A 20,623-nucleotide genomic window follows, 5' to 3' on the forward strand; every position below is an offset into this window, starting at 1 on the left:
AGTCTTAAGCCACCCACGCAATTGCTTGGGGAAATATGCCAAGAAGCTAGATCTTCCAGGCAACGAAAAATAGCTTACATCTGGATCCTGTGTTTTGAAGCCCAGGTTTCAAGGAATGGGAAGAGTGGAGAATGTGCTCTCCATAGACCAGATTGCATTTGACTTAAAATATGCAGGAAAGATGTTTATTATAGTAATAATTCGTTTCTCTTTACAAATAGTGTAAATAATCTTTCTGTCACAGTAAAAGAAAATTCAAGGCTTTTCTTCTAGAAATTCTAGTATAAAAACATTAAAACTTACTGGTTTTATTTTACTTAATATTGAAGTTCATTCTTCATCTTAATCCAGAACAGATTAAATTGATTTCCTGAAATTAAGGCAGGTAGTCATATGGTAGTTCCATGTGTCATATGGATTTATTTCTATATTGAACCTGAATCTTTCATAAAAAGTGGACATATAACATTTTTAAATGACACTCACAAAATGATAAATTTGTTTATTTATTTGTTCAATTTCTATGGCAATCTATCTCAGTCAATGAGTCTGAGTGTCTTATAACACAAAAAATATATTACAATTAAAAATAAATAAAAACATTTAAAAGAATAAAACCAGTAAAAATATCCAATTCAACATATACAAGAACGAGATATTTCACCAGCTAGCAATAAAACCAGGAAATGGGGCCCTCGGCATATTCACTGCACCAGTTTTTACCGTGATCAGGAACCACAAGTCCAAGAGGACCACCACATTGTGCACCGGATCTGTTTGGGATGATGGAACCTTGTCCAGATAATTAAAGATTTCAAGTTCCTAAACAGGATCTATCCTTTGGCCTCTAATTATTAAGAACTACAGTAAGTCTAGAAACAGTCCCCCGAACTGCTACATTTTGAAACTGCTTAGCTCTGTTATTGCAAAAAATACAGTTCATACTTATAAGACACATCGTATTAACTAAAATTTACCCAATAATATAAGTTTAATTGGTATAATGGTTAAGGCACCTGGCTAGAAACTGGGAAACTTTTCTGATCCAAATTCTAATCCCTTTTAGGCATGAAGCCAACTGGGTGACCTTGGCCAGTCCTTTTTTGTCCTTGAAGACGGCAGTGGAAAATCACTTCTGAAATCTTGCCAAGAAAATTGCAGAGACTACTGCAGGAAGTCACCAGGAATCAATATTGAGCATAATGTTAATAAGATACATGATATAGCTACCTTCCTTCACAAAATCCAGTTAATGGATGCAGAATCCACCTGGAATGTATCCTTCCTTGATTTAATATTCTTTTTAAGGAAAGTACTTTTTTTTGTCTTTGATATAATGTAAGAGTCTTGTTGGCACAGTGGGTAAGTGCTGTATTGCAGGCAAACTCTGTCCATAATCTGGAGTTGGATCCCGATGGTGCTCAAGATTGATCCATCCTTCCATCCTTCTGAGATTGATAAAATGAGGACCCAAATTGTTGGCGTCAACATGCTGGCATTAGTAACTGCTCAGAAAGTGCAGTAAAGAACTATGGAGTGGTATATAAGTGTAGATACTATTTGGTATGATGTTGTACAACATTATTTCTGATACTGGGGGCTTTATTTTGCACTCAAAGTAATCATCCATGGTCTGTGAACATCTCCCCAACACTTCATTCCAAGACTTTGAAGTACTGAAATTCAGTATCTCAATGTTCAAATTTTAGTGATCCATTTTTCTGGTTTAAAAAACACTGATTTCAGGTAGTTATAAGTTATGTTTTTATTCTTTTGTTTTGTATTTTCCATATATGTTTAAGTGTTCTTGATCCACAGCCAGGATTGACGTCTGTCAAATTTCTATTTGTTCTGTTGTGATAGCAAAAGATTTGAAAAATAAATCTCTCAATATTTCCTTCCAAACTCATATTATAGCCCTTATTTCTTCTTTGTGGGTTTCCTGTGGCTTTCCGAAAATTGACTTTACTGTCATGACTCCCTGCTGAATAAAGTTAAGTCTTGAATTCAGTGTCAGCCTTATCTATAAAGAAGATGAGGAATCAAATCCACAGAAAAACTAAAACTACTTAAATTGAAAGTGGCTACAATAACAGAATCGTGCAAATCTAATTGTGCTGAACCTCTTCCCCTTTCTTATTCTCATGTGAATTAAGGAGGTGTCTGTCTGAACTTCATCCAGCTATTTTCTGTTTGTTGTGGATATAAAATACATTTTTTTCTCGTTGCTTGTTCTTGTATATCTCCATCAAGGTTTATCTTCCCTCCTCTCTGTGGCACTTAATATTCCACCAACAGTTGTTACATGTGAATTTAGCTCCAATTTAAGCTTTGATTTCTTATTTAGTCAGATTAATGCCTTGAACTTCACCAGTATGCAGGGCATTTGGTAGTCTCCAGATAGCAGGGGTGGGTTTCAACCGGTTCGCGGCGGTCCCTGCGATCCGGTTGGTCGCCGAACCCGGACGTAAGTAACTTCCGGGAACGGCGAAGCCCCCCCCCGCGCCCGCGCGCACCCGCGCGCCCGCTCCTTACCCGGTTTTGATGAATTCTGCGCTTCCACGCATGCGCAGGACGCATACAGTGCCTGCGCGATCCTCCAGGAGCAGCTGGAGCATCGCACAGATGCTAGTACGCATGCGTGCGTCATGCACGTGCACGCGTGCGCCGCACGCATGCGCGAGGACGCCGCACACGTGCACGAGGACGCCGCCAGCCTCGTTCCAACCGAACCGGTTGGAACGGGGCGAGAAACCCACCCCTGCCAGATAGGTACTACAAACCTGTGTAGTGAGCAACATCGCACACTGACATTCAAAAACAATAAAACCTATTTGGTTTCTTTAAGTAAAATGTTCAACATTTCTTTCACACATACCCAAACGTTTTCACACAACATAACTATCACTCCTCCATCAGGCTGACCAGGGAATTAACCAGGATTTGAGTCCTCATTTTACCAACCTTGGAAAGGATGGAAGGTTGAGTCAAACTTGAGCCCATCAGGTTCGAAATCCAGACTGTGGGTAGAATTGGCCTGCAATACTGCATTCTAACTACTGCACCACCATGGTTAAAGATTTGACCCATAAGCGTCTATGTCCTATAATAAACATACTCTTTTTTATCATCTACTGTTTATCTGATAAATGATCAGATAAGCTTTTAGAACTTAGCTTCCAATGAGGAAAGAACAATTCCTAGTGGAACTTGAATGGAGGAATAATTGTGTACAAAGCCTGCATATGATTATTCCATGGGGTTTTGACTTAGTGCATCTCAACTTTAATAGGATAAATGACAAGAGGTAGCCCTTATTTGCATGACTGAAGTTACCAAGCTAGAGGGATACCCCATAGATTTCCAGTGACACCAGGGGTGAAATCCACTTAACTTTGCTACCGGTTCAGTAGCAATGTGAGCAAATGCTCACATTGCAGAAAATCCTGCTTTCTAGCTAATATAAATTGTGCATCACAGCTGAGCGTAGGAAAAACCGGTTCGCCCAAACTGGTTTCATTTTTTTTACTACTGGTTTGGGTGAACCAGTAGCATTTTACTGGTTCATGCGAACCGGTCCAAACTGGTAGCATTTCACCCCTGAGTGACGCTGAATACCAGCATTAGAGAAAGGAGAGCATCACAATTGTGCAAGCTATAGCTTGCATCTTAGCTCACAACTGTTTATAAATCTGTCCAGCTGCCACTTGCTTTGGCTTGATGATATTACGGAGCTGCGTAAGGCCATATAGCATGTGACTATGGCTATTTTACCATGTAAGGTCTCCTCCTATAGTGGTGCTGAAGGTTCATCTCATGCTCGGCCTCACTAATAATCATTTCTTGAACTGATAACCATATCATGAATTGGGAACAAAAAATTACCTAGGCAATCTCTTGCAACACTGATCTTGTTTCCTCTAAATCTGGCAACTATACAGTAGCATCCTTCTGTATCTAATTAATTATATTCTATGCTTTTAAATAATAAATATCTATTTACTCTGCACTCTTTCAACTTGCATGTGTACATTCATAGATTTTATTTAGAGATGTAGAGTAATATATACCGTACCTCTAATCAATGCTTAATCTTTAAAAAAAACCAAGGCGCAATGTTTTATTCATTGTTGGAAATTCCATTCCAGAAATGGAGGGAAATTACTTAACAGATTCAGTTCCTGGAATTGGTTTTTTGGTCCATTCAGTAAAAGTGCATGAGATGCGGCTAAGGATAAAAAGAGGAATACTGAACTGAAACTTTTACTGGTTTAAAACTTACCATTTCAGTCCCAGATTTGTTTGTTTTTAACTATCAGAGTTTTGAAACTTTTTGTAATGTCACTGTATTTTCTATATAAGAATAGATGTTTGTGATGTATTAGAGCAGGGGTAGCCTGTCACAAGATGTAGATGTAGATGTAGATAAATTTATTTATAGGCCGCCCTTTTCCCTGAGGGGACTCAGGGCGGCTTACAACGTATAGGGAAGGGAGTACACACAATGACATATAAAGACAGTACGTAATTAAAAATAGAAGCAACATTCATTCATCATTCGGGAGGGGACGGATTATAATCTTTAACCCCAGGCCTGACGGGATAGCCAGATCTTAAGGGCTGTGCAGAAGGTCTGGAGGGTGGTGAGGGTACGAATCTCCACGGGGAGATCGTTCCAAAGGGTCGGAGCTACTATTGAAAAGGCTCTCCTCCGCGTAGTTGCCAGTTGACACTGACTGTCGGGTGGTAGGGACCAGGTTGACTACCATTGTATTAGAGGATTCCATGACACTCCCCCCATCTTCTCCATATACTTTGTTAAAATGCAACTCTTTCAAATCTTTAGCATTTATTCACAGATTTTCTTGAGTAGCTGAAATGTAATTCTTAGACCAGTATGAGAATTCCTATTAGGGAAATGCCAGTAATCATAACAAAATGAAACAGAAGTAAGGTAGAACTGTTTTGAATGAAGAAAAAAAATATTTCTAAGTTAAATGTGTTTAAAGCTTGTGTGCTGAGATGGTAGGAGACATTTTGAGCGTACACAAATCTAGTCACAATCAGAGAGTTTTAAAAATCTGCATTTAATTACAGATGTAAAATAATCAGAAGACTAAACAAACATTAAAAAAAAAGTAAATTGCTGGGTTGTCTCGGACATCTCTCTTTTGAAATGCTCGTAGAGGATTAAACTATGAGTCAAATTTTTCTTCAATAAAGTGTCTTGTTACTTGCTATTCTACATTTCCTACCCTTGCCAGAAAAAATGGTCGTTGAGGAGCACTGGGTCTTCTCCAAAAGAGGGCTTTGTTTTAATCATCCCCACTGAAGAATAATACACAGATCATTTCCCTGTGAAGATAAAATTAACTCCCAATCAGCATTTTATGCCCCCCCCACTTTGAAGCATTATTTATTGTTCCTTTGCTAACTTTCACTCGTTTAACCCAATTGTCACATTTCATTTCAGCAGTGTTCTTTTCTTAAAAACAAAACAAAACAAAATTAACATCAGCCATGAAGACCTGCATTTGCTCCCTTCCTCTTCCTTTTACTATTTTTGTATTTTCCCCTGTAAACACTGAGTCAGTCCCACCAGGGGGAAAGGTAGGCTGTCCGTTTGAAATGGGTCTGCTGTTGTCTTTTAAGTCTCTTTAGAAATCCTTTGGCCTGGGCCAAAATAAGGTCTAGAGCAGAATGTTTCCTTTCTGGGAGACTAAACGCAGAAGAAGGTCCCAGTAGGTGGTCATAGTTCAGAGGCTTCAAAATTCAGATTAAGCTCAGCCAGCTCTTGCCAAGCCTTTTTCAACTCTGTTGAAGTCCAAAGTAAATTCACACCTCCTCATTTCTGTACTATTAATCAATCAATTCAAGAAACTACAGTCTGTGGTGGGTATGGGTCAGTAGCTCGTCTGTTTGCTTCTGCTAATGTACAGAATGAATGTTTTCATAAAGTTTAAAATTAATTTTGTTTCCTCCATCTATACTTTTAATTTATTTTCCAAGAATGCAACTATGACTATCTGTTGTCAAGGAAGACATAAATTTAAAAGTTAAAACAACAGCATATTGCAATATTTATTTACATTTAAAATTAAAATAGCAATCTAAAAAAAATAAGAGGAAACTGTGAAGCCAGCTTGGTATAAATGTACAATAAAAAGATCTTTTTTTTTCATTTGGCTCTGTGAAAGTTTCTAAATATAAGCCAACATTCCTTTCCTGTACAAAGTCAAGTTTCTGTTTAATAGAGTTCTTTTCTCTCCAAAATGAAATTGCATAGGAAGTGAGAATAGCTAAATGTGAAAATAGCTAAATTCAAAGATGAAAAAAATGAGCTAGAAAACTAATTATTTTCTATTTATTGCTAATAAATTAAACCAGGCCATGTAATGGAAATGAGTTTGATAATGTCGTTATATTTGATAATGCATGTCAGTGAAAATGACTAGCACTCAGCCAATGCTAGTCTTCGAATACACCAAACATAATTTCCTATGGTTATTCTCAAATACAAGAGGATTCCAACTCTTAGCCAGCTAATCTTTATTTTACCAGTTACTGTGAATTGGCATGGGTAGGTCTGTATATTTGCATGTGAAGAGTTTATCAAAAACATTAGCTCCCTATCCTGTGCATTTACTTCTTCCACCATCACCATTACTTTTCTCCCCCCATACTTTTCACAGTGTGGTTGCTATTAATGCTTTGTGCAATAGAGTCCTCTTTAGGCTTCAGGAAAGATGTCTCTCTTCCTATGAGGTGAAAGAAATTGCTGTAATCATAGAACTGAGTTGACCAGATAACTGGTTGAAAACTTCATACTGAAAAGCTATCTATCTATCTATCTATCTATCTATCTATCTATCTATCTATCTATCTATCTATCTATCTATCTATCTATCAAGCAATCATCCATCCATCCATCCATCCATCCATCCATCCATCCATCCATCCATCCATCCATCCATCTATCTATCTATCTATCTATCTATCTATCTATCTATCTATCTATCTATGATGTGTGTGAGAGAGAGAGACAGACAGACACAGACAGACAGAGACAGAGACAGAGACAGAGACAGAGAGAAGGTGATGGCAAATCAATTCTTTATTGTTGCCAAGAAATTTATAGGAGTATGGCCATGAACTCAGCATGAGTCAAGCAGGAGAGGAAGCTTACAGGACAAACTGGTATTTTGATCAATCACTGCTTGGTAATTGGTTATGTTCTCTTGGCTACCATTTTGAGGAATGTTCTGAAATCCCAAATGCACCCCTTAGTTGCAAAATGCTAATATATGAGAAGTAAATTATGGTGTGAGAAAAGCATGTTGCTTAGGTTTAAATATATATTTTCCATAATTAAAAAATTGTGAGATCTGGAAAAGACAGCAGTGAGAGGCAAGGAGAGCAAGAGCTTAACAAGAGAGTAGGAAGAAGGTTCCTGACATTTTCTAATCAGCCATAATTGGGGGGGATCCCTAATAGATGAATTCCATAGTGCTCAAATTATAATTAAGAGGGACAATAGAATGAGCAGGACATAGAAAAAACAAGAAAAAAGTCAAGGAAATGATTAGTCCACTAGTGGGAGAAAGTATCAAGAAGGTGACAAGCAACAGAGAGAAAGCAGAACTACTTAACTCATTTTTTGCATCCACTTTTACATAAAGGGGGGGAAAATAGTCCAACTGATCAAAAACAGTACCATAAAAAACAGATTAGAAATTCAAGTTAAAATAGACAAGAAAATGGTAAATGAGCACCCTAGATGAGTTTAAATCACCTGGACCAGATGGATTAGACCCAAGGTTCTGCAGGAAGTGGCAGATGTGATCTCAGAACCACTGAACTATATCTTCCAAAGACCCTGGAGCACCAGGGAACTACCAGAGGACTGGAAAAGACCTGATGTAGTTCCCATCTTCAAAAAAGAAAGAAAAATAGATCCAGGAAACTATAGATCTATCAGCCTGACCTGAGAACATTCTGGAAAAGATTATCAAGCAATGAATCGGTGAACACCTAGAAGAAAACAAAGGCATAACCAAAAGCCAACATGGATGTAATGACTCCTCTCGTAACTTGAGAAAGTAAAGACTCTTGAAACGGATTATTTCAAAAGGAACCTTTAATCAGGCTGGATGGAAACCATTAGAGGCAAAGCAGCATAGGAAAACCTTTAGGGCATGCAAATGGGATTAAGCTGATAATGACCCCTCCCCTTTGTCCAAATGCAGATTCTGACCAATACACAAGTGTGAAGATGCTTCCTTAACTCTTCTGTCCTAGGAATCAATAAAACACACGTTCCCATGGCTATCTCTAGTTAGACATTAAAGTAAGATATCCCACATGGCTATCATAAACATCCCTCCAGAGATGTTGGGACCTTCAGTCTTCTGGTGACAGAAAACCAGGTGTAAAGTTGTAAAACTCAGTTGTTGCAGATGTAGCTAATGATTTAACTCTGAGGCTCCCCTCCTCCCAATTGAATGGCAGTATCACTTTTAAGGATCTGGCATACTGCCATTCTTTAGAAAAAGAAGAGACCTACCTGTGAAAAAATAAGAAAAGAAATTGCATCATAGTATTTTAACAAGGTTTGTCAGGGTATTGGGAATGAATTTTTTCAATAGGGCAGGGGTCCTAATGTGGTGTTTCTCTACCCATTCATTTTGGGCTGAAGGTAAATGCTCCCAAGCAACTAAGTATTGGGTTTCCCCCCTGTGGGTCCTAGAGTCCAGGATTTCCTTAATTTCAAAATGTTGTTTGCCTTCTATCATGATAAGAACAGGAGGTATAGGTGCATGTGGTCTGAGTTGTGAGATTACTTCTCGTTTGAGTAAACTAATGTGAAATACTGGATGGACTTTCCTGAGTGTATTTGGCAGGAGTAATTCTACTGTTACTGGGTTGATAACTTTGGTGATCGGGAAAGGTCCGATGAAATGTGGCCCTAATTTCTTTGATGGTTGCAACAACTTCAGGAATTTTGTCAATAGGTATACTCTATCTCCAACATGGAAGGGTTTGGGATCTACTCTTTTTTTTTCAGTTTGAGTTTTGAAAGCCTCTCTAGCTTCCTGTAATGCTAATCTAACCACTTGCCATGTGTTCCGTAGGCTGTCTATCCATTCTTTTAGTGAGGGGATGGTGGGTTCCTCTGTGGGTAGTTCAGGCATGGGGTTGAAATCCTGGCCTGTTGCTACTCTAAAAGGGGTGAACCCAGTGCTTCAGTGCACAGCGTTATTGAAGGCCACTTCTGCAAAAGGTAAAAGATCAACCCAGTTGTCCTGTTGAAAATTAATAAAACCTCTTAGGTATTGTTCTAGAACCATGTTCTGATTTTCAGTTTGACCATTGGTGCATGGATGGTGACTGGAGCTCAGTCCTTGGGTGGTGCCCAGTAAATTTAAGAATGCCCCCCCAAATTTTGAGGTGAATTGGTCTCCTCTGTCGGAGATGACTCTCTGCAGGGCTCCATGAAGATGATAAATGTGTATCAGGAATAACTTGACTAGACTTTTGGCAGTTGGGATCGTTTGGCACGATATAAGCGTATTTGGGCACGCAAACTGGTCTTCATGCATGACCAGGTGGCCAGCATGCATGCGCATGGTGGAAACTGGAAGAAATAGCAGCTGCTATTTCAATTTTTGGCACTCCTGTGCACGTGAAGACCAGCTGGCTGGCTCACCAGAACCCGGAAGAGCAACGGCGGTAACTCCATGTTCCCGGAGAGATGGCTCTGCATGCCAATTCCGGCACACGTGCCATAGGTTCACCATCATGGGTATAGAGTTTCCTGCCTGAGCAGGGAGTTGGACTAGAAGATCTCCAAAGTCCCTTCCAATTCTGTTCTTCTATTCTATTCTATATAATTTAATTTTTCTAAAGCCATCCCCTCTGGTGCACTACTTTTGATCATCTCCTCTTACTCATTATTCAATGAGTTGCCAGTGATGATAGCTAGATCAGTAAGAAACACTTTAAGAGATTCAGAGGAACAGACTAGGAAAGAACATAACTGAAATTGAGAATTGAAATTGAAAACAGGAAAGCTGTAAGATGGAAAAGAATGCTGCTTTTTCCTTTTCCCATTCCAAAATGATTGATAAGCAGCATAACGAAAATGTGTTTTAAAATATTCAAGTTAGAAAGTAAGATCTTTATGTTCTGGATTGAAATTAAGAAAATATACAGCCAGGGAAGTTATGAATACCGCACTGTCCCTCAAGCCAACATCAGCAATCAGATACCTAGAAGATAGGTATTTTGTAAATACTTGAGGGCAAAGGACAGACATGTTGCTTATACAAGTAACAGCAGTTTGTTCTGCCTCAAAGATTTAGATCGGCAATACAGCAATTAAAGATGAATCCCTCTGAAATTCTCTTCCTTCCCCCTTCTGTTCTCCTTGGCTAAAGGATGCTTAACTGGCTGAACAATCACAAATTTTGGAGAATGTCCACTTAACCACCAATGGGCTGCACAAACACAGTGGCAAATTTTCTTAGATTAGACAATATTTTATTCTTGATAGGGTACTTTCCCATTTAGAATAAGAGTAAAAAACATTTTACAACATTTTCATAATTTTGGTTAATTGCTTTAATTATTTTTATTTCCATGACTTTGTTTGGTTTTTTTAAACTTGTGAGCTACCCAGAGTCACATTACTGAGTTGGGCAGCTATATAAATTAAAATAAATAAATAAATATGGTGCAGCATGAAAAATAAAAAAATAAAACTAAAAAAAAACCTTTTAAAAATATACTATTTATGCTGATTGGCTGATGTCAACTCTGCCCTGACTATTTGTTTGGGCAGAGATTTTGGTGGAGAAAATATGAAAGAGAGTAATTTTAAAAAGCATATGCTCTATGGTTTTAAATTGGCTTTTAACATAGTTTTATATGTTTTGTTGTTTTCATTTGTATTTCATTCATTGTTTTTAGATGCTGTTTTTAATTGTTGTGAACCACCCAGGGTCATGTGATGGTGGCTATATAAAATGAATTAATTAATTAATTAATTAATGAACAAATGAATGAATTTCCACTCTGACATGGTGGTGATTCTGTCTAAACTCAGCTAAGTGACAGCCAATTAGGAAAGGGTAGAACAAATAGAAATTGCCACATTGTTAGAATGATGAAGATGTTATTTATTCATTAAGGATATTATAAATTTAGAAAGCCCACCCATATCACCCATAGAGTGATTTCTGATCTTGATGGATTGCTGTTATCTGGCATTGAGTTTCGGGAAAGGTGAGAGCGTAAAGTAATCAAAAACAAATCTAAACAAATGGGTATGAATAAAATTGTGATTCTAAGATTAACCTAAAATAAATAGTTACAGCTTTTTTGGTAAAACAAAAAGAGAGAGAGAAAGTTTACAGCTGGATCAGGAAATCATTATTTTTGGAACTGAAACTTCAGAATTCGCTAGACCTATCAGCGTTATAGGACCTTTATACAAGAAAGTTTATAATTTGCTTCTAAACCATTTATATGATATGGTACTCTGTCCAATATTCAGTTGCTAAAATCCAGAATATACTAATCCAACAGAGATGTTAATATTGCAGTGTTTGTTCAAGCATAGCTAGTAAAGATGTGTGGTTTCTGACCAAAAGAGCAAAACTACATTGGAAGACCTTTTTCCCATCTGTTTTCTGATTATTTTTTCATTCAGAATCTGTTGAAAGAAACATTCTTTTGCAATTTTGTCTAGGTCATCAACATAGTGACTCTAGTAAGGCTTGAATTAGCAGCTAAATGTATTAATTCAGAGCACCCCGCTCATCACAGCTTTTTCCTCTAGTCGACCTCTCGTTAAAGTTCTGCCATATCTATGATAATCATTACATATGCAAGTCTTCACATTATGACGATGAATAAAGGTGTGGACAAGACCTTAGGCTGCCTTCCAAAGGGAAGGGGCAAATATTTGAAAGCTTATCCATAGATTATGATCACAGTATCTGTAAATAGAGCTTTTATCCTTAGACGTAATAATAAATGCACAATAATAAATGTACCAATTAGTACTGCATAGATGAGACTGAGAATTAAATTATTTGAAACTTTCAATTCTTTCAATTCAGTCTTTCAATTCTCTTAATAAAATCAAATTCCTAACATATTCCTAACAGTTTCAAAACAAACAAACAATGTAGCTAATTACACTGAACTAGAACAGATCTGACAAGGCAATATGATATCGTTACACATTTATAATAGCAGCTAAGAGACTCTCTTCCTTTCAACTACTAAAACTGACATTGATTATTTTATATGCACTATGAAGTTAATATACACATCTTGGTATTTTGAGAAAAATCAGCATAGCCTCAGAATATTCAGTTAACTAGCCCCATTGTTGAAAGTTGACATTGATAATTTCTTTGTTTATAGTGCAGTTAAGTTCTTTCCATCAGTAAGTTACCTGAGTAGTACGAGTCAGTTCTTCTTACATCTGGAATAGTTGAAAATGTAGGGTCAACCACTTGGTAATTTTTTGGTGTCAAGATCTCTGGCTTCAGAAATGAAATAATATTGGCTATAAAAATCATTAAGGTTTCTTTAAAACAATGTTTTAGCAAATTTTCTATAAAATCATGTTGCATTACTTCTCAAAATTCTACATTATTTTTTTCAAGAATTCTGAAAATAGCAATACACTAGCACTTAGACTTATATACCACTTCAGGGTACTTTACAGCCCTCTCTAAGTGGTTTACAGAGTCAGCATATAACCTCCAACAATCTAGGTCCTCATTTTACTGGCGCCAGAAGGATGGAAGACTGAGTCAACCTTGAGCTGGGGATCAAACTCTTAGCGGTGAGTTGAATTAGGCTGCAATATTGCATTCTAACCACTGGGCCAACATTGTTCTTTTATGTTAGATGTAAATATCTAAAATAACATGTGAAGTTAGATGCAGTAGTTTATAAATGTGTTGTACAGGAACAATTTTGAACAGACCTTCTCCATTACTATTTTGTTACTAGGAACGTCATTTTTTCAACTTTACACAGGTTGTTGTTGTTAGTTCTGAAGTCATGCCCGAACCCATCATGACCCCATGGACAACATTCCTCCAGGCCTTCCTGTCCTCTACCATCCTCTGGAGTCCATTTAAGCTCATGCCTACTGCTTCAGTGACTCCATCCAGCCACCCCATTCTCTATAATCCCCTTCTTTTGCCCTCAATCTTTCCCAGCATTAGGCTCTTCTCCAGGTGGCCAAAGTATTTGAGTTTTATCTTCAGGATTTGGCCTTCTAAAGAGCAGTCAGGGTTGATCCCCTCTTCTAGTATATAATGAAAACACAAGAGCTCCATCCACAAGCCTTTACCAACATGCTTTAAATGCATTATACAAAATATCAAGCTCACAAGCTACTACTACTTCACACTTAATGCTAAATTATGATTATTAAATCATGATTTGTAGAATAACAGTCACTTGGGTTCATCCAATATGCTTGGTAATTAACCATTATGTACCTAATCCATTCAGGCAAAAGCAAAGCTATTTTTTTACTTCATCCAATATGTAGACTAGGCTACCTAGAAGATGTACAGTACTTCTAGGTTTCAGAAACTGCTTGTGAGCTTGATGTTTTGTATAATGCTTTTAAAGCATGTTGGTAAAGGCTTGTTGATGGAGCTCTTGTGTTTTTCTGCAGTGCTCAATTAAATCATAGTCCTTTTTGTCTTTTCCTCAAAAGCCAATGACAATTGGATGGGAGCTCATCATACAAAGCTGATTTATGATGCCAGAAATTAAAGGGCTGCATCATCAAGGATTCTGGGAAGGAATAATTTTTAGAGAAAGATCAAGTTTTTGAACTTGGACAGGTTATTCTCCTAGGTCTCTAACGGAAGATAGAATTTATATCAATAAAGAAGTTAATATTTTACTTGAAAGAAAAGTGGTGCCAAGGGATTGGAATGAAGTAAATGCAACCCTGCTCTGAGACAAGGATGAGCATGATGTCAAGAACTTGAAGATAAGCAGTAAAGTTTACTTTTGACAGTAGGGAAGGTCTTGGAGTCATTAGTGAAAGATGAGATCACAAGACATCTGGAAAAATGAGCTGATACAAAGTAGTTGGTATAGAGTTTGGAAGCAGAAATTTTATTTGACAAATCTGATGGTAATTTCTGAGGACATAAAGAAGAAAATCAACAAGGTTAATATATTGAGAGCAATCTCCTCAGGTTTCACAAAGGTATTCAACAAGCTAAGAGAAAGCAAACAGATACATATTAGTATTTCATTGTCCTGGAAAAGCACAGAAAAAAGGCATTGGTACACAATGAATTAGGGAAGCATATTAACCATCATATGTTTGCTTTTTTTAAAAGGCATTCCATCCAGGTGGGCATTGAGAAACAAAGAAAATTAAAATTGAATTGAGTATTAACTGAATCTCATAAACCTATGAGCCATGGTGGCACAGTGGTTAAAGTACAGCACTGCAGCTACTGCTGCCTACTGCCGGCTGCCTGCAATTTGGCAATTCAAATCTCACCCGGTTCAAGGTTGACTCAGCCTTCCATCCTTCTGAGGTAAGTAAAATGAGGGCCCAAATTTTTGGGGGGAGGGGAATATGCTGACTCTTTAAACTCCTTGGAGAGGGCTATAAAGCACTGTAAAGCAGCATATAAGTCTAAGTGCTATTGCTATAAGGTTTTAAATATAATAGCCAGAGTCAAATTGTCTTTTGAGTTCAGATTGATTCCAGGTAACTTCATTGCTATGTCCATGTCATTTCCCAACAAGATAGAAATAGTTTTCTATCTTTTCAGGGGATGCTTTCCTTGACTTTCCTGGTGCAGCCCCATTATTTCCTGCCTAACTGATTGACGTGATGAATGTGATTATTGAGATTATTTCTGAATATTCGCTTCCACTAATTATAGTGTCAATCCTAGTACACTATAGAGACACCATGCAGACATTCAACTATCTTTATTAGAATACAAAAGTAACAGAATGTTGCAGGTCTGGATGTGTTTCCCTCTCTCACACTTTATCTTCATGTGAACTCTGAGGCCTTTTCTCAAATTTGTTTCTTGGAGATATAAGCCACCTGATATTTGCCTTGGTAACAGGTCTTCCCACTGTCCTTCAAGGCCATTGCCTATGCTCTTTAACAGCAGTCCCCAACCATTTTGACTTGGCAGCCTAGAGGGTTGGGGGCGGAGGGACTAGTTCCTTGTGAGTGACAGGTAGGCATGTGTGAATGTGTGCAGCTCCATTTGTGTGTGAGAACAAGCGGGCTTGTGTGCAAGCACAAGTGGCTGCCTCTCGCACAAGGGCAGATTTGTGTGTGAGGGCAAGTGGCTATTGCTTCCTGCCACCAGTGTAGCCTGCTGCAGCTCAGTAGTGGGGCCAGGGGTCGAGGACCCCTGCTCTTTAAGGTTACTTCAAGTGCCTTCACAACTGAGAGCCTAAATGCAGTTGCATCTCAAGACTTAGCTTCCAAAGCAGTCTAGTGTTAAACATTTATTACTGATTTGACTATTCACTGAACCAAGTTGGCTATACTATTCCTTTTTGTTATTATTGTCTCAGTGTCCACAACTCTTTGCTCCCATTTTCTCCTTCCATTGCTGTCATTTCACCACTTCTTTTACTCTATGACTCATTTGCTACTGATAAAATATGACTGCCAGAAGAGCTATGTAGACTTTGAGAATGCCTGCTAGCTGTTAAGAAAGGATGTTACATTAAACCCTCTCAGAACAGCTGCTAAGAAATCCATTCTGGTTCTGTATGACTCAGGTATCTAGCTAAGAGATCTCTCTGGCTTACCACAGAGAGTTCTAAGGGCTGGTGTCAAGCAAGTTTGCTAACACTCATAGTCTGAGCCATATGTCAAGCACACAGGTTGTAACCTCTGTTTGCTGCTGGGGCAGGTGTGGGAGGGAGAGAAAAGGCATTTATATGTTCTCTGATGGCATGTGGGAGTGAAAGACTCTTGCTGTCTCCAGCAAACAAATGTCTGAATGTACTGTGTAAAATTTAAATATAGTGGTTGATATGTATGATATAACTAAATGGAAGATCTCTGTGTATATGTGTATGGATATATAGCTCCCATATCCAACAATATCTGCATGCCACTCCTGAGTTCAAAAGATTAGCCATCCATACTTTTTAAGGCAGTAATCTTATATATGCTTATTTAAGGATATGATCACTTCATTTAGGAATATTCCTTCTGAATAATCCATGCATTTGTTTAGTCTTCTAGTGTATGAAATATATGAAATTCACAATCCTAATATCTACTCAGAAATAATACTCACTGAATCCTACAAGACTGAATTCACCTTAGGTATATATAGAGATGTTGATTACAACAATTATCTTAGATATTTAATTAACTTTAGCCCTATAATTTCTGTAAAATTATATTTCTTCTTTCAATAAAACAGATGTAAAAGGCAGGCCAACCATGAGTCACTAGATGTAGGAGAAAAGCAGGCAGAGATGAGGCTGGGCGTTAAATATGCCACCAATTTAGAGTTGTTGCATTCCCACAAATGCTCAAAGTCCGATCACTCTTGAATTCCACTGACCCTTACCTTGATGGCAATTTAGTGTTGAATTTTGGTTGACCAGATTCTTGTGTATAGGCTTGAATAAATCTTCTATGCTGTAGTCTTACAAATAGTCCTGGTTCTTTGCGCCTGACACTAGATGGCTTTTGATGGATCCTATTTTTGCAGGAATCAGAAAATACCTACTGCTTGGTGAACTGTTAGTATTCAGGTTTAGCAATGGCTCCTTCTTTCCTTTGCTTTGACCAGAAGGAAATAAAACCCAATTTAAATTCATGAACAAAAAGCAAAAGAAGAGAAGAAATAAAATAGGGACAGATCAGCAAACTGGGCTATTGGTAGTGGGGCATGGCCCAGGGGTTGGGGACCCCTGCCCTTAGGTATACTTTTTGGCTTTGAAATTGAAATACCTCAGAGCCACAGTAAACCTATTATACCATAATTTCAGCAAAGGATTTGATAAAGTCTCCAATGACATTCTGATTAACAAGCTAATGTAGGTAAGTTTAGTCTGGATGGCATGCTGGTTAAGTGAGTACTTTAAAAATGGAATGCACTCAACTGGAAAGAATTTTGAGTGAGTGGCCACGTGGTTCAGGTCAGAATTCTGCATTCTTTAATATTATATTCATGATTGGAAGAGGAAATTGAAGGGATGGTTATTAAATCTGCAGATGACACAGAATGGAGTGGGATAGTTAATATTTTTGGAAGACAGAAATAAAGTTAAAATATTATTGATAAATTAGAGAAATAACTAGAAAATAACAGTAAATATTTGGAATTGGAGTTATGTATTTTAGTGGCAATACTAAGAGAGAAAAACAGATTTTGAAATGATAGCTGATTAAAAATTGAATGAGTTGACAGTATCATGTGATGGCAAAAAAGGGAAATGCAATTTTAGGTTTCATCAAAAATGCATAATTTCTAAATAATTGGAAATAAAAGTTCTAATTTATTATATATTGGTCAGATTACCTCTCATATATTATATCTGGTTCTGGTCACCATACTTTAAAAAGATTTCAAACAAATTGAAAAAGGCAATAAATAGGATTAGGAGATCAGAAACTAAATCTGTTAAGAAGATTGAAGGATCAGAGTATGTTTAACTTGAAGAGATTATCATGTAGAAGAAAGCCAAGACTTTTTGTTGTTCATTTTAAAGGACAAGATGCAGAGTAATAGATATAAGTGTTAGGAAGGGCAGATTCTTCTTGAGTGTTAGGAAATGATAACTGTTTAACTACTGACTTTTGTAATGTGTTCTGGGATTGTGTTTGTTGTTGCTAGTTGAAAAATAGGCAAAAATTAGATAAACAAAATAACTATGTTTTTATTGTTGCTCGTGGGTTACCTCCGCACAAATACTACCTTATATGGGAATTACATTTTAAAACAACAAAATAACTATTTTCAAATGTTATATTTTTCTGTTTATATTTTAAGCTAGAAGATGGAAATATGTTTCATAATGAAAAAGGAAGCCACAGCTAATAAGGCAGGGTTCTTGCAAAATTAATGGAAACTTAGGGGGAAACCTCATTCCAGAAGGCAGGTATGGTGACTGACAACACACAGTTCCTGAGTCTTGATACATGGCATTGTTTAATTGAAGGAACCTGGAGTGTTCTAACCTTTGAACCCAAGTTGGAATGCAAAGGACTATCTGTCTTGGTAGTTGATTACTTAGCCGTACGCTAAGTAAATAAATACAGAGACAGGGATACAGGTTAATCTTTTCATTATGAATTTAAACCCTTGAATGGGTTTGAGAGAAACATCTTCAATCTGTTAGTTTCCCTTAGCACTATGGTAGAAAACAATAGTCCAACAAAGCATCTGGCACTTTGTTGGGCTATTGTTTTCCCTACGTAGTTATAGCTTTCCCTGGCTAAATCTTATTAGCCGATTTGGATTAGCAGCAATTAGCAGCACATTACTAAAAGGATCTGGTAATCTAATAAAGATCTAATACCTAACAGGTTTCTAGGAATGTCATAAATCAGCATTCCAATCATGTGGATCTGCCATAGAGCTAAGCAATATTGGATGAAATTTGTAATATAAATTTTAAAAAATTAAAAATTAATGTATAGTTCAGACCAGAGGTGGGTTCTTACCAGTTCGCACCTATTCAGTAGAACCAGTTCATCAAATCTACTGAACCGGTTAAAAGAGGTTCCACCAGTGGACCCGGAAAGCAGGCCACACCTACAGAAGAGATTCCAAAATTTTTTGAAACCCACCACTGGACCTTGGATATGATTATTCTACACTATCATGCTCATATTTATAAAACTCAGTGCCTGTGAAAGGTAAGGATGACTACTGCGTTTGTGGTGCAATCAGAACATTGCGTGTGTTGAAGTTGTTTTAACGCAAACCAAAGATGCCTTTTAAAAAAACAAGTTTACATCATATTCTTATGCATGCCAGTGCTGTGTGTGAGCTAATTTAAGGTGGTTCTGACAAGTGTCGTCGGCATCTTCATATCCGGTCACATGGGCGGCAAGCCACTCCCATCCGGTCACATGGGCAGCAAGCCACTCCCACAAAGGAGGCCACACCCACAGAGTAGGTTTGAACAATTTTTGAAACCCACCACTGGTTCAGACCACATTTTTTTTGGTTGGTTATGGATAAAATATTAGTAAAAATAACATAGTTTTTATCATTACATATGGTAACAGCAGCACAACTTTTATATATTCAGAGTTGGAAAGAGCCTATGATACCTGCAATAGAGAAATGGTTAATAAAGATAAGATAACAGGAAACAATGGCTAAGTTAACAGCCCTTGTATGGAGAAAATTACAGAAGAAATTTATCTGTAACTGGAAAGCCTCTGTAGACATATTGCAGGAGATGGATGAAAAAGCAAATGTTGACATATGGATTTAATAATTGTTAAAAAAATTAAAAAGAAAAATAATATTTTTTCTTTTTCTTTTTTTTGTGGGTGGGGGAATGGACAATGCAGTATATAACAGTCTTAAATTAGGAGTCAAATGTGAGCATAGTTTTATATCCTTGGAAAAAGAAGTTGAAAATCATTATTTCCATATATTTTTATTTCTTTTTCTTTATATATTTTTGCACTTCTCGTTTACTCTTTATTTTTTCTAATGATTGTTAATGTTGTTTTTATGTGTATGCTTTGTAAAATGTAATACAATTCTTAAAAATGAATCAGCATTCCAATTTTTTGCAAAGACATTCCAGTTTATAGAGGAAGCAGGCAAAGTGGGGTAATTAATGTAGCAATTCCTATGAATTTAAGTAAAGAAAGCAAGTCCACCTTCAGTATTCCTTCTTCAAAATACTGCAAAGGTTTTTCTTCTCAAGTAAGTGGCATCCAGCCTAAAAATGAAGGCATTCTGTCAATGTGTCTCTTTTCACAGCTGTTTTTGTTTTCTATAATGTAGTACAATTAAAATCTTGATTGGAATTTCAGCCTCTCTTTTAAAGATTGAGGAAAAAGACTTTCACTCTCTAATTAGTACAATGCGTTTCATCATCTTTGTGATGGAAAAACATATGGCATCCGCGTTCTGGATGTTCCAGACAGGAGAACAGCTCATTTGCAGTTGCAACACTCAGATATTTCTTGCCAGCCTTTGTTAGATTGTTGCTTTATTTTATGAGTCTTTTTTCTTTCTCTCTTAAACAAGATTTCAGTTCACTGGGACAGAGTATCAGGGGCAAAACAAAGATTAATTTATTACTATTTCTGTAGGAACTCCAGATGGAAGATCTTTGGTCCTAGAAGGGAGTGTGCCACTGTTTCAGATCACATTCTTACTTTCAGACACATCATATTTCCTAGTGAGTTAAAAAGCAGACTCTTCTTCAACACCAACTGCCTGGAGTAGATGTTACACTAGAGCACATATTGAATGACTGGGAATATTCGGTAATATAAAACACTGCAGTAAATTGGTAACATCAGACAGGTAAAAGCAATTGCTATTGGTTCAAACATATCACTTTTTTGAGCAAGCTCCAATATCTTGAAAAAAGG

The sequence above is a fragment of the Thamnophis sirtalis genome, unplaced genomic scaffold (genome assembly GCF_051295495.1).
Source record: "Thamnophis sirtalis isolate CommonGarterSnake01/CBP01778 unplaced genomic scaffold, rThaSir2_p1.2 scaffold_5, whole genome shotgun sequence".
Lineage (NCBI taxonomy): Eukaryota > Metazoa > Chordata > Lepidosauria > Squamata > Natricidae > Thamnophis > Thamnophis sirtalis.